The sequence below is a fragment of the Solanum lycopersicum genome, chromosome 7, assembly GCF_036512215.1.
Source record: "Solanum lycopersicum chromosome 7, SLM_r2.1".
NCBI classification, from domain to species: domain Eukaryota; kingdom Viridiplantae; phylum Streptophyta; class Magnoliopsida; order Solanales; family Solanaceae; genus Solanum; species Solanum lycopersicum.
In genome coordinates this window covers 28,478,140-28,492,663 of record NC_090806.1, presented here as the reverse complement: position 1 = coordinate 28,492,663, position 14,524 = coordinate 28,478,140, and the positions used below count along the sequence as shown (strand labels likewise).

Sequence of the window (14,524 nt, the reverse complement as noted above, 5' to 3'; positions counted from 1 at the left end):
AATAAGAAAGTAGGAGAGATAAAACCATATAAACTCAATTTAAAACATAACTATAATTTCATAAGAGGAAAAAGCAATGAATCAATTAAATTACTTTTCAACAAGACTCCTAAATATAATGCAACATGGAACATGACACTATGACTTTCTAACTCAAAAACGTGAATAGAATCGAAGAGAAGAGAAAGAAAATCACATTTTACTACTAACTATACTTCACCACTTAAAAGTAATCATAAGGATTAAAGAATAAAGTTATAACTTACCGGCATCATCATCATCATCCGGATTTGATCCCTTGGCACAAAATGCATAGAAACAATTCTTCTTTGGAACATCATCACCTGGAACACTAGGAAGAGCTTGCTTATCTTCTTTTCCCCTAGTCGTGTAGAAGGAAAATCCCTCATCTTATTTCCTTCCGTACAAAATTAAATCAAATCCTGGTACAACGTAGATATTTATCATAGTGATTCTTCCCACAAGTAGCACAAGTAGTGTTACGATCTTGAGAACTACTACTCTTCTCAAATTTTACCTTACGATTCCTAGGTTCATCTTTAAATGGAGACTTATTCTTAACATAAGTTGGTTTTGCTCATTATATCCACACCTCTGCTAATTCCTAGAAATCCTGCTAATCTTGGACTCATCAATTAATTGAGCATGAACCATAAGCCTAGACAAGTTCCTGTCATTGTGGATAATTGGCGTAAAACACACTTCTTTCACTAGGTCGGAAACACCGGTGACAAATCTAATAATCTCATTCCTTGGGTTAACACCAAATATGGAGCATACCTATACAACATAGACAACTTCAAGGAATAATTCTCAACACTCATATTTCTTTGCTTTAGATTAATGAACTACTCAACCTTAACCTCCCTCCTCTCAAGGGGATAGTACTTCTCTAAGAAAGAATTTTTTGAACTATTCTCACTTTATAGGACCCGACTCAACCGCCTATTATACTTCCATTGAGTGTACCACAATTGAGAAGTACCCATCAATTTGTATGAACCTTGCATGACCTTCTCCCTAGAAGTCACCCCCATGGCACGCAACACCTTGTACGCCCCATTAGGAAACTGTTCGGGATCATCCCACACCTAAGAGACTAAAAAGATAAAAAGATTCATTTTAACAAAGTCTCTCAATCTAGATGTCATATGGCTTTCCAACGCATTCACTCAAGGACCAACATCCCTTGTCATTGGAGAAGTCATGGCTTGGGCTAGGTTAGGTGATTACTTCCTATATTCTTCATTATTCATGTCGTGGGCACCACTGGAACCTCATTACCTTCGCCTACGATAGGATCTTGAAAACAATTAAGAAGTTAGTCAACTTGCTCAATTTGAGGAGGAATTTCCTCATTCACCCTTTCTTCTTCTGCCCTCCTTGCGGTAATTCTTCTATTATTAATCTCTCTATGACACAATGAAAAACATTAATAATGACTCTCATAAATATTTACTTTACAGCGCGACAAAAGAGTAGAAAAGTAGATAAACACTTCATCCTATAGCCTCTCTCTCATGTATGTGTCGCGACTCAATGAATGAACATGACTCTAACAGGCGTTACTTTTTGATAATTTTTAGTGCCTTCTATTACTTCATAAACTACGCTCTCATACCATGTTTTTCATGACCCGTAAGCACACCCTAGAAGTTACGGCATTCTCGAATTGTCACACAGCGTACTTGACCTCTTGAGTGTCTTGTACAAGCCCATAGACATCATTCATTACATACATGAATAAAAGGAAGCAGTAATTAAAATTTTTTAACACGAATAACATCTTAAAACATCATTAATATAAAATGATATAAAATAGTAATTCTCAACATACGTCATCTTAAGACTTACGAATACTTGGGACATGGCCCGTACAATACGAATATAGAAAACTTTGTTTGTTACCATACTTTTAATGAAAGAAGTCTAAATAAAGTAATATCCTCAACTCAAGTGAGGACATATCCAATTTTGGCATGAAAGACTCCTCATTTCCAAGCATTGCTTCAAGGCGCATCTAACCGCCCATGTTCAACTTTAGATATAGACATAATTAATGGAATTAGTACAATCTATTTACTAAATATGGCTCATTCACATGGATCATTCTGCCTTGAGTAAAACATTATATCATAAGTATAAAAAAACCATTGTCACCCATAAACACATATAAGCCACAAAATCAAGTAATTTCACACAATGACATTTAGTATAATATTTTCTTCCCAAAGTTATCCCAAGATTTACCTAGGTTAATATAGAAGAGGCCTCCCATACACCCTATCAAAGCATACCAAAATAATCCTTAAGACTAACTATGTTTAGGCCGCCCATTTATGATGACCATACATGTTGATGACACTATGTGATGTTTGTTTCCCTTCTGAGTATGTGTTTTGTCTCTATTTCTAAAGTATGGTGATATTAAATTTTAAAGATATATTATGTGAAGTTTGGCATTGCTTATGGTTCTTGTCGGATTTACTTGGTTAAGTGAGGTTATAGGAATTTACTTAGCTATTGCACTAGTGGATTTAATGAGGGTTCGTTAGTAATGGTCTTTCATTGGTTATGATGTTATGAACTCTTATGTATGATTTTTGACATTATAACTTTATGATAGAGTTGTCTTAATTATGTGTTGAATTATCTTTATCTGCATGTTCGAATTGACTAGAATTAGTATTGTTGGTCTTGTGATGAACATGGTCTTAACTTAATTAATATGTACTATTGACTTGTACTAAATCATGAATATGCATAAGGGTTTTACAAAGTTACTTTTCATGCTTGTTAATAATTTTCTCTTCCTTAGCATGATTTCTATGTTGTACATTCATATCTTCCTATACATCGTACAAGTTATCTGCTAACCCCATTTCTCCATTCATCCCATCATTTTGAAATTAGTCCGTTAAATGGTTCATGACGACTTTTGAAGGAAGACTTAGATATATATGTTGTACGTGCATATATATTATGCCCGATATTCTAAATGAATTTTCAATTGTAACTACCCGATAGGTGAGTTGGTGGTTTCAAAGAGGGTATATACAAATTGTCCTGTAATGTTGCCCAGTAGAGTTACTCTTGTTGAATAAGTATAACTTTATATTGTCGATTTGCATGTCTTTTTTGGGATTAATTGGTTGCATGATTGTTTTCCTTCCATTGATTGTAGAACAAAAATTGTCAAGTTCAATTTGCAAATGAATCCATTTAAGAGTTGAATGGGGGAAATTTTATTCGTAGAGGTTGCATTAGCTCTTGTTTTAAAGCTTGTAAAATGATCTCAAAAGTCTGTCTATATCATATTGTAAGATTCAAAAATTTAGACTTAAAAAATCCTCCCATTGACTTAGACCTTTTAGTAAGGGAATTCTTGAAGGTGTTTCCTAATGATCTTAATAGATTCCCTCCCGGAACAGGAAATTGATTTTGGTATTTACTTGCTACCAAATACAAATGCCATTTCATTTTCTCCTTAACATATGGCTCTGGACAAATTGAATGAGTTGAAGGTTCATCTCAAGGATATTCTAGACAAAGGATTCATTGGACCTATTATTTATCCATTGGGTGCTCGAGTCTTTTTAGTGAAAAAGAAGGATGAGTCCTTCAAAATGTGCATTGATTATCACCCAACCTATAAAATAAATATTAAAAACAAGTATCCTCTCTCTTAGACTGACTACTTGTTTGACCAACTTAAAGGGGCAAGTTACTTTTCTAAGATTGACTTGAGATTGTTGTATCACCAACATAGGGTGAGAGCTGAGGATGTACCAAAAATGGCATTCCGAACTAGATATGGTCTTCTTTAAGATTGATTTGAGATTGGTGCATCAGGAACTTCAGGTGAGAGGTGAGGACGTACCAAAAACAACATTTCGAACTAGATATGGTCACTATGAGTAGTTAGTAATGTCTTTTAATCTCACTAATTCCTTAGTAGGATTTATAGATCGCAGGAATAGGGAGTTTTGAAGCTACTAGATACATTTATCATTGTCTTCATTGATGAAATCTTGGTATATTCGAAAAATGAGTGTGAACACATGGACCATTTGAGGGTGGTGTTACAAGTACTTAAGGAACACCAACTATTTTGCAAGTATAGTAAATGCAACTTCTGGTTGAGTTTGGTGTGTTTATTGCTGGTATTATTTATAGTGAGGTAGTTGAGGTTGATTCAACGAAAATCAAGGCGGTAAGAATTTGCCTACGCCAATGACTCCGATACACATTAGGAGTTTCTAGGGTCTAGTGGTTAATATTAGAGGTTTGTTGATAATTTTGTGGCCATTGAATATCCATTGACTACTTTGACCCAAAAGAGTGTAAAATTTGAGTGGTCGGAGGCATGTGAAAAATTTCCAAATCTTCAAAGATAGTATTACTTCCTCTCCATCGTTGTCTTTACCATAAGGTACAAAGGGCTTCGTTGTATATTGGGATGCATCCAAGTAGGCATGGGTATGTGCCTATGCAATATGGGAAGGTAGTACCCTACACCTCTAGTCAACTTAATGTGCATGAGAAGAATTATCCAACTCATGATCTATAGGTAGCAGACGGGGTGTTTACATTGAAAATATGGAGGAATTATTTGTATACTGCCCATGTTTGTGTGTATACTGACCACAAGAGTCTTCAATATGTGTTTACTCATATGGAGTTGAATCTGCGACAAAGAAGGTGGTTGGAATTATTGAAAGAGATATGAGTTTTCTCCACCACCCGGAAAGCACAATGTGGTTAAAAATAATCTAATATGAACATGGGTAGCGTGTCTCATGTAGAAGAAGGAAAGACAGAGCTTGTCGAAGATCTTCATAGGTTCGATGGTTTGGGTATTAGATTGGAAGATTTCAGCAATGGTGGTTTCATAGTCCACCATAAATCCAAATAATTTTTGGTGGTCGACGTGAAGTCCTAGCAACACCTCAATCAACCATTGATGGAGTTGAAGCAGTAGGAGATTGGTAATCTTAATGAGTCATTATCCTTTGGTGGGATGGTGTCTTGAGGTATCAATGAAGGGTGTCACAATGTTTATGTCTTTAGAAAGTGGCTTCTTGAGGAAGCTCATGGGTCCCATTATTCAATTCATCCAAATTTGACAATGATTTATACTAATCATGGAGATTATTTTTGCGGGTGGCTTGAAAGGGGACATAGATGAATTTGTTCCCAAATGTCCAAAATGCCAAAAAGATAGAGCCGAACAATGAAAGCCGAATGGTTTTCTTCAAGAAATAAAAGATCTTACTTTGATATGGAAAGAAATTATATGTTACTTTTTGTTCAATGAAAACCTACCACAATATCCATATTAACATTTTCCCACTTCCAAGTAGGAACATGGGTTTATTGTTGCAAACTACCCATCTTTTGGTGCTGGACTTTCACTTGTTGGTAAATTAGACACTTTGCAATGAATTTTGGTAAGTGCTTCTTTATGTCTTCCCACCAAAAAACTTCTCTAAGGTAATGATACGTCTTTCTAAAGCCCAGATGTATGGAGTAACGGGACCCATGAGCTTCCTCAAGAATCTGGTTCATCAAGCCATGCACATTGGGAACACACAACCTTCCTTGATACAAGAGGACACCACACCCCGGAGGGAGAATGATTAATTAATCTTACTAATAACCGACTCCTTCAACTTTATAAATGGCTGATCAAGGTGTTATTTGGTGTAACAACCCAAAATGAACTAACGTGAACTAGAGCATCGTGGTTGTTTATTAAATTGATTTTATGTTAAAATGATTTATATTAGTGTTCTTAAGAAGTGTGTGAAGTTTGTTAAATTTGGAGTTCAAACGCCCAAGAACGTTCATGACGTTCGAAAGCTGTGACTTTAGAATGTACTTGTGTTGTCTTGATAAGTTTTTTTGAGTTTTAGATATTTTTTTGATTGAAAATGATTTGAGGTGACATACAAATTAGTTTCAGTGTGTTACATCCAGTCAGGACCCCACCTAGGACCCAAAAGGGTCCCTAGATAATGAGCCCAAGAATCGGACTTTACTGCGAAGAATACAACCCAAATGTCCTATCAATATACTAGACGTAGGCCATCGATGCCCCATTGACTGGGACAATCCTTCAATACTTGGTTGGAGATCTATCCCTCCCTTGAACAAGCCTCTAATGCTATCGACGCCCATAAGCACAGGTCGTCAACTCATCGACGCTTAGTAGCTTGGGTTGTCGATTGGCCAGTTCAAAAAGATGTGGAACTTGCTGCCAACTTGGGGTATTTTATGTATATGTGCTAAAGTATTTTTCAACCCAGGTCAGTATTTTTGTTTTTTTTAAGTTATATTAATTTATTTTTGAACCCTAGTCCTAGACAAGACCTTTCACTTCAAATATTCAAACACCCTCTCTAAAGAAAACTCTTCCAAAGTCACCATTGAAGCTAAGACTCTAGGAAAAAAAAAGAGATGGTTTTGACGTGTTCCTTCACCAAAATTTTTGGTTTTCCTTCTCTTTTAAGTATGGTATATCTCCTTTAACCCTCTTTCATTAGAGGAGTCATTTCCAAAAGATTTCAAAACTCAAAATTCTTTCTACAATTTACTGTAAGCGTGGGTTTTCTTGTAAAAGTTTTCTAGTAGTATAAATGTATTTATTATTGCATGAATTGATGATTTTAATTTTAAAACCTAGTGAACTCATGTATATGCATATTTCAAAATTTTAGCTTAAGAACTGGTTAATTGAACATGTTTGGGTAAGAAACGAATTTTTGTTTTCTTTTATTGTTTTTTTGTTATATCTAACACCTTAAGAGCCTTATTATGTTTAAATATTGAGAAATAATTATAGTGGATGATTGCTTGTTTAAATGGTGAGTTGCCCATATTGTATAGTTGTTATGATGACTTGCTTTTGAGTGATATGGTCCCCCTGCTTGGTGGCAGTGTTTATTTGATGAAATTGATGTTACTTAGTATATTTTGTCAGTGTGTCTTTGAAGGCCTAGTATATGATATAAAGTGATATTGAATATAAGTCTTGGCTTGTGTTTTGGAATGTTTAATAGTATGTTACGCTTAGATTATGCTTAGGTAATGTATATGACTTCTTAAGCATGTAAAGTGTGTAAATTGATGAATGTAGGACTAAACCATTCATAGAAGCTAATGTTAATGAAATTATATTTATATGCAAGATGTTCTCAGAAGTACTCACACACACTTAAATGAATGGATGAAGTTAAATTTAGTAAATAGAAGGTTTTTACGGTGGACACTCTTCGTGAGTAAAGATGATGTAATTTGTTGAAACCTTACTACATCCTAAGAGATTTATAAGATTGGTCAAAGGATGAATGCCCTTGGTTAGTTGAGATATTTTGACTACCTATCCTTAAACGATAGTTTAAAGTGTTTAGAGTCCGTGGGGGTTATGTCTAGCTCCGAGAGGATATGAAGAAGAGATGGTTACACTTCATGAGTTGAGATGTTGTATTCCAATATACCTGTTAAAATGAACACTCCACATAGGTGTACGCTTTGGAAAAGCCAAGTAAAAGCTTAAAAGAATGGCCTTACTCTTGGCAAGTGAGGATCCATCATTCGATAGGGGTTCATGTCTGGATTTATTGTATAGCTCTCATGGTCTATGTCGGTTAAGCTAACCCTACACAAAAGAACTAATTGAACTAAGCCTTATAAATGAACGTACTACTTAGGGTGGGTGGTGGTATGGGATGCTATCTACTCAATGCACTAGGTAGGGCCTTCCGAAAGGGAAGAGTTGGTGCAAAACCATTTAAAAGAATGTACTACTTAGGGTAGGTGGCTGTATGAGATGCTATCTACTCATTGCACTAAGTAGGAATTCCAATATGGAAGACTTTCGTGGTTACTTTGGTTCCTTTTAATATCTTTCCATTTATTGAGGGGCTTGTTTCTCCCAAGCTGAGTAAGCCAAAATGAGTAGTCTTGAGTATTGATTTTTGTGTGCACTGAAGGAGGCATATGCATACTTCCTTGATGTCATACCTTAGTGATACATATGATAATCCAGAGGCAGGGAAACTCTTATGGAAGAAGAGTTAACTTTCTCTTTCGCTTGGTCTTGGAAGTTCACTCATTTAAAATAGGACAATTCATTTTTAATGCTTTAAGTTATTCATTGTGATGGTTCAAAATAGTTCACTCTAATGGTCTTTTAATTTCACTGTAAGGATTGGATAGTTACTATAGTAGTGCATCTTTTTTGGATAAAATTATGGAAATTCTCCTCTAAGTGTTGAATGATGTTCTTTATGATGTTTTTCTTCTATATCCTTGAATATTTTACTTTAATTTCATGAAATGTTATTTCAGTAAATATGTTCATGTTCGCATTTTTTTTCAGATGCCATACTTAGTACATTATATGTATTAACCACTTACTTTTCTATACTCTATAAGTATAGGTTAAATACTTTTCTGACGATTCGATGGCAAAGCTTGGGAAATTCACTATCTCAAAAGTTTGTATGTCTTCATATATTCGAAGACATAGTCTATAGTTTACTAGATTTATTATAAGACTTAATATGTATTTGATTTCAATGTAAGGTTCGTGTATCTAAGATATTATATGTCGTATCTTAAGTTTAGGTTGTGACAATGAGATTTCTAAAGTATTTATGAAAGATTTCCTTTTTATTAAATTGTTTATGAAAAATTTTAATTCCGCACTACTTTTCATGTCTTATGTAATGATTGATAGTTAAGAGCTTGTACAAGACCCCAATGGGTCAAATACGCCCTTTGACAAAATCAGGGTTCTCACTAACTTCTACGGTGGTGCTTTCGGGTCGTTATATACTTCATATAAGAAAATAAGGTTATGGGAAATAGTTTAGGTTTTAAATGTCTCACAAATAACATCTAGAAGTATTTTGGTCATTGGTGTGAATCGCGACAAATCCATGTACAAGAGGCTATAGGATGATAGAAGTTTCACTTCCTTATCTATTCTAATGTCGTGCCTTAGAGTTGATTCATATAAGATGTCTTTTCTCAACCTATTCTATTTGTGTTTATAGGACATGAAGATGAAGATATCAACAACTAGAAGGGAGGAGGGAGGTATAGCTAATGAGATTGTGCCTCCCTATGTTGACCATGTTCCTATAGTTGGTCTAGAGGAAAATAATGAGGAGGTTCCCCTTCAAGAATGTCAAGTGCCTCCGGAGCCTCAAGTTCCTTCTATGCCTCAATCTTCTTTTTGTTGAAGGAGATATGAATAATGTGCAGTTGTGGAATGCCCTAATGAACTTGACCCAACTGATGATGGCTCAAGCTCATGTCGCCAACAATCACTTTGTTTCCCAAGCTAATGAAGGATATAAGCCCTAACCAAATGCTAGTACTCTCGCTTTTTCAATTCAAGACTTCATGAGGATGAACCCTCCCACTTTTTATGACATTAAAGTGGATGAAGATCCATAAGGTTTAATAGATGAGGTTTTAAAGGTTGAATATAATTTGGGTGTGAACCCAAGGGAGAAAGCGGAGTTAGTTGCTTACCAACTCAAAAATGTGGCTCAAGTGTGTTTTGAGCAATGAAGGATTGAGAGACCCTTAGAGAGAGATCAGGTTGATTTCCCAGAATTCAATGTGGCTTTTCTAGACATTTTCTTTCCCCAAGACAGGAGGGATAACAACATGGTTGAATATATTAACCTTTGCCAAGGATGAATGAGTGTGCAAGACTACTCCCTTAAATTCACCCAACTCTCTAAGTATGACACGACCATGGTAGCCAAGCAAACTGTATGGCAAGGATGAACAAATTTGTGATGGGAGTATCTACCTTGGTGGAGAAAGAGTGTCTTACGGCAATGCTTCTTAATTAGATGGATATCTATAGGCTTATGGTCAATGCACAACAAATTAAGGAGTTCAAAATTAGGGAGATAAGGAAAGAGAGTAAGAGGTGTAGGTCAGATGATTCTAGTCACCAAAATCCTAAGAAGAGGTTCTATCACCAATATTCTTCTATGGGAAACAATGAGAGGACTCCAAAGAACAATTCCCAAGGGGGTGGCCATTTTGTTGAGAGGACTAGGTCCCTACTTGTGTGAAGCAACATTTGGGTAGATGTCTTGTTGGAACGGATGGTTGATTTGCATGTGGTAATAAGGGCCACAGGATAAGGGATATCCCCAACACCAAAGAAAAAGGGAAAAAGGTCAATCAAGCTTGCCTAGATTCTAATTCTACAAAGATGAACTCTTCCTATGGGATGGAAGCTAAGAGGGATAACTAATCTGGATTTTATGGTTTTTGTATGTGTTATCTCTTTATGATTGTTGGTTTTATGATATGAAATGAGTTTATGATGTTTAATATTTAATATGAACATGTCATCTTGATGAATTTCATAACGAATTAATTTTTGGAAATAAATTGCTATGCTTAACAGTGAGCACAGTGAACCTCACTGTAAAACTTTTTATTGTTTTAAAAAAAAAATTCTTGAATTGAAGTTTCAACGTGTGCAAAAGTATTGTATATTATTATGTTAAATGTTAAAGAAGGTAGTTCCTCCATAGGAGAAGATTAAGTGTAAGTTTTTAGAATTTTAAAGTTTGCCAGAGTTGCCTATGTTGCTAAGTGTTTAAAAGTGTGAAATGATCCTCTTTGATAGTTTATTCCTAGATTTTGAGTGTGTCGATCATGATTTTAAATTTTTATGTTGTGTAAAGTGAGTCCTTGTTTTTCTTAAAGTTTTAGTATCATTAGAGGATGAATGTTAATCAATGTGGGGGAGAATAAAACGCCCAAAACAAACTAAGGTGAAATAGAACCTGTAATTGTTTATTGAGTTAATTTTAAGTTAAAAAGAGTTATATTAATTGATGTTTTGTTAAATTTGGAGGTGAAACACCAAATAACGTCCATGACGTTCAAAAGGTGTGTTTAGAATGTACTTGTGTGTCTTGATGTATTTATGTAAGTTTTACGTGTTTGTTTTGGTTGAAACTAATGCGAGGTGTTACTAAGAACTAGAAGATTTAGTTTAGAGGATTAAGGTCTGGGCACGATCCCACGTACGACCCACAAGGGGCCCTAGATAAAGGGCTCACGAATTGGACAAGACTACCAAATACACTGCCCAAAAACTGGAGCAGTCTAGTGGGCATAGGCTCATCGATGACCCATCAACAGGGGACGTAGATCAATAATTTGTGGGAGATCCAGCCCTCCATTAAACTAGACTCTGATTCCATCGATGCCCAGCAGCACGGGCCGGTGACTCATCGACACCCAGTAGCTTGGGTCGTCGATTGACTAATTCCAAAGGCTGTGGAAGTTACTGCCAACTTATGGTGTTTTATGTAAATTCACCCTATGTATTTTACATCCGCAGCTCAATATTTTAATTTTATTAAGTTTATTAAGTTAGTTTTAAACCCTAGACCAACACAAGACCTCTCACATCAAATATTGAAACTCTCTTTCTAAGGAAAACTCTCCCAAAGACACCATGGAAGCTAAGACTCAAGGAGGGAAAGAAGAGATAGTTTGGACGTATTTCTTCCCAACAATAAGTGTGTTTCCTTATATTTCAGGTATGTTATCCATCCTTGAACCCTCTTTCATTCAAGGAATCATTTTTAGAATATTTTAAAAAGAGTTTACAAACTCAAATTCCATATATTTTTTATTGAAAGCATGGGTCTTCTTGTAAAAGTGTTCTAATAGTTCTTAGGTGTTTATTCTTGTATGATTTGATATTTTCATGTTAAAAACCTAATGAACACATATTTATGCATATTTCAAAATTTTAGTTTAAGAAATAAGTTAAATGAGCATGTTTGGTAAGGGATGAACTTTAGTTTTCTTAAGTTATTGTTTTTGTTTATCTACTGCCCTAAGGTCCTTATTATGATGAAATATTTATAAAATGATTATAGTGGATGATGGATTGGTTATATGGTGAGTCCCCTATTATGTATAGTTTTTTTGATGAATTGATTTTGAGTGGTATGGTTTACCTTCTTAGTGGTGGTATTTATTTGATGAACTTGATATTAGTTAGTATGTTTTGTGAATGTGGATTTCAAGGCCTAGTATATGAAATGATTTGATATTGAAGATAAGTCTTCTCTTGTGTTTTGTGAAGTTGAATAGAATGTTAGGCTTACATTATGCCTATGTAAAGTATATGACCTGACAATCATGTAGTGTGTGTAAATTGATGAATGTAGGAATAAAGCATGTATATAAGCTAATATTAATGAAATTATGTTGAGTAAACATATGAGTTTTGAGGCAGACACTCTTCGTGGGTTGAGATGAAGTTTTTAGTAGCAACCTCACTACATCTTAAGTACTTTCTAAGATAGGTTGGAGGATGAATGCTCTTCTTGAGTTGAGATGTTGTGGTCACTATCTATCCTTATCCTATTATTTAAAGTGTTTAGAAACCGTGGGTTTATGTCTAGCACCTAGAAGATACGAAGAGGAGGTGGTTACTCTCGTGAGTTTAAATGTCTTATTTTAATGTACCTCTTGAGATGATTACTCCGTCTTACTCGAGAATGAGTATTAAGTAGCAATATTCTTATCCTTAACTATGCACCCGCATAGGTGTAGATATTTGGAAAGCCTTGTAAAATCTAAAAAGATTGACCTTAATCTAGGCAAGTGAGGATCACTCATCGATAGGGGTTCATGTCGGGACTCAATGTCTAGATCTCATGTTCTATGTCGGTTAAGAAAACCCTACACAAATGAATTTATTAAAATAACTATTTTAAAAGAACGTATTACTTGGGGTAGGTTGTGGTATAGGATGCTATCTACTCATTACACTAGGTAGGACCTTATGAAAGGAAAGACTTGGTGTAAAACCTTTTAAAAAAATGTACCACTTAGGATAGGTGGTTGTATGGGATGCTATCTACTCATTGCACTAAGTTGGCATTCCGAAAGGAAAGACTTTTGGTTTTTGTTAGGTGTCTCTTAATGTCTTGCCATCGATTGAGGGCTTTTTTCTCCTGAGTTGAGTTACCCGAAAGGGGTAGTCTTGAAGATTTCTTTGGTGTGTATTGAAGGAGACATATGAATACTTCCTTCATGTCTAACCTTAGCGAGTCATAGGATAATCCTGAGGTAAGGAAACACTTACGGGAAATGAGTTCACTTTCACTTTCGCTTGGCCTTGGAAGTTCACTCATTTAGAATACGATAACTCATTGTTAATACTTTAAATGATTTATTGTGATGGTTCAAAATAATTCACTGTAATGGTTTTTTAATTTTTTCTGTAAGGTTTTGAATGTTACTCTGAAGTGCCTTTTTTGGATAAAATTATGGACATTCTCCTCTAAATGGTAAATGATGTTTCGTATAATGTTTTGCTTCTATATCCATTAATATTTTACTTAAATTGCATGAAATGTTATTTTACTAAAATTTCCCTTTTTGCATGTTTTTTCATATGCCATACATAGTACAATATTTGTACTAACCCTATACTTTTCTAGCAAGTATAGATTGAAGACTTTTTTGAAGATTCAAAGGCGACTCTTGGGAAATTCACTCTCTCAGGAATTGGTATGTCCTCATATATACAAGGACATATTCTATTGTTTCCTAGCTTTATTATTATGACATATTATGTATTTGATTTCAATGTAAAGGGCCGTGTCTCTAAGATATTATAAGTTGTGTTTTTATTTGTGCTTTTGACGTATAGATTTATTGAGTATTTGTTAAAGATTTCCTTTTTAATAAATTATTCGTGAAATGTTTTAATTCCACACTACTTTTTATATCTTATGTAATGAACGAAAGTTAAGGGCTTGTACAAGACCCTTTGGGGACTTGTACGCCCGATCACAAAACGAGTGATCTTCCTAACTTCTAGGGGGTTCTTTCGGGTCATTACATTTGGACTTCACCTCAACTATAAAAGACGATTCGGAGTTATGATTGACCATAAAATCACAATTTGGAGAATCATCAAATCTCACACAAAACGAACCAACCTATGGACATATTTATTAAGGCCTTTCTTGGATTCTTTTACATTATATACACTACCCATGTACATACAACTTAGAGCATCCGCAACCACATTGGGATTGCCGGGGTGGTAGAAAACACTCACGTCATAATTTTTCAAAACCTCTAACCACCTTCATAGTCAGAGATTCAACTTCTTCTTAATAAACATATATTGAAGAATCTTGTGCTAGGTGTACACATCAACATGGGTATGATACAAGTAATGCATCAATATTTTCAAGGAAAATACCATGGTCGGTAACTCAAGATCATTAGTTGGATAATTCTTCTCATGCACCTTAAGTTGTCTAGAGGAATAGGATAGTACATTCCCTTGTTGAATAAGCACACATCTACTGACCACTAAGGAAGAATCACAATAAACAACGAGACCTTAGTACGCTCTGATAGAGTCAACACGAAGTGGAAGAAAGCATATCTTTCAATATTTGGAAGTTTCTTTCAC

The 14,524-nt window shown here is 35.0% G+C and overlaps 1 long non-coding RNA gene across 2 annotated transcripts; it reads left to right on the top strand.

Moving 5' to 3' along the window:
* The first annotated feature begins 5,945 nt into the window (after window positions 1-5,945).
* Window positions 5,946-13,759, top strand: LOC112941817 (uncharacterized). 2 transcript variants are annotated; one of them, XR_003247435.2, is made up of 3 exons: window positions 5,946-6,537; window positions 11,510-11,615; window positions 13,536-13,759. It is a non-coding gene; the product is annotated as an uncharacterized lncRNA (long non-coding RNA). The 2 variants fall into 2 exon arrangements; XR_011210884.1 differs by lacking the exon at window positions 5,946-6,537 and adding an exon at window positions 6,539-6,618.
* The last annotated feature ends 765 nt before the right edge of the window (window positions 13,760-14,524 follow it).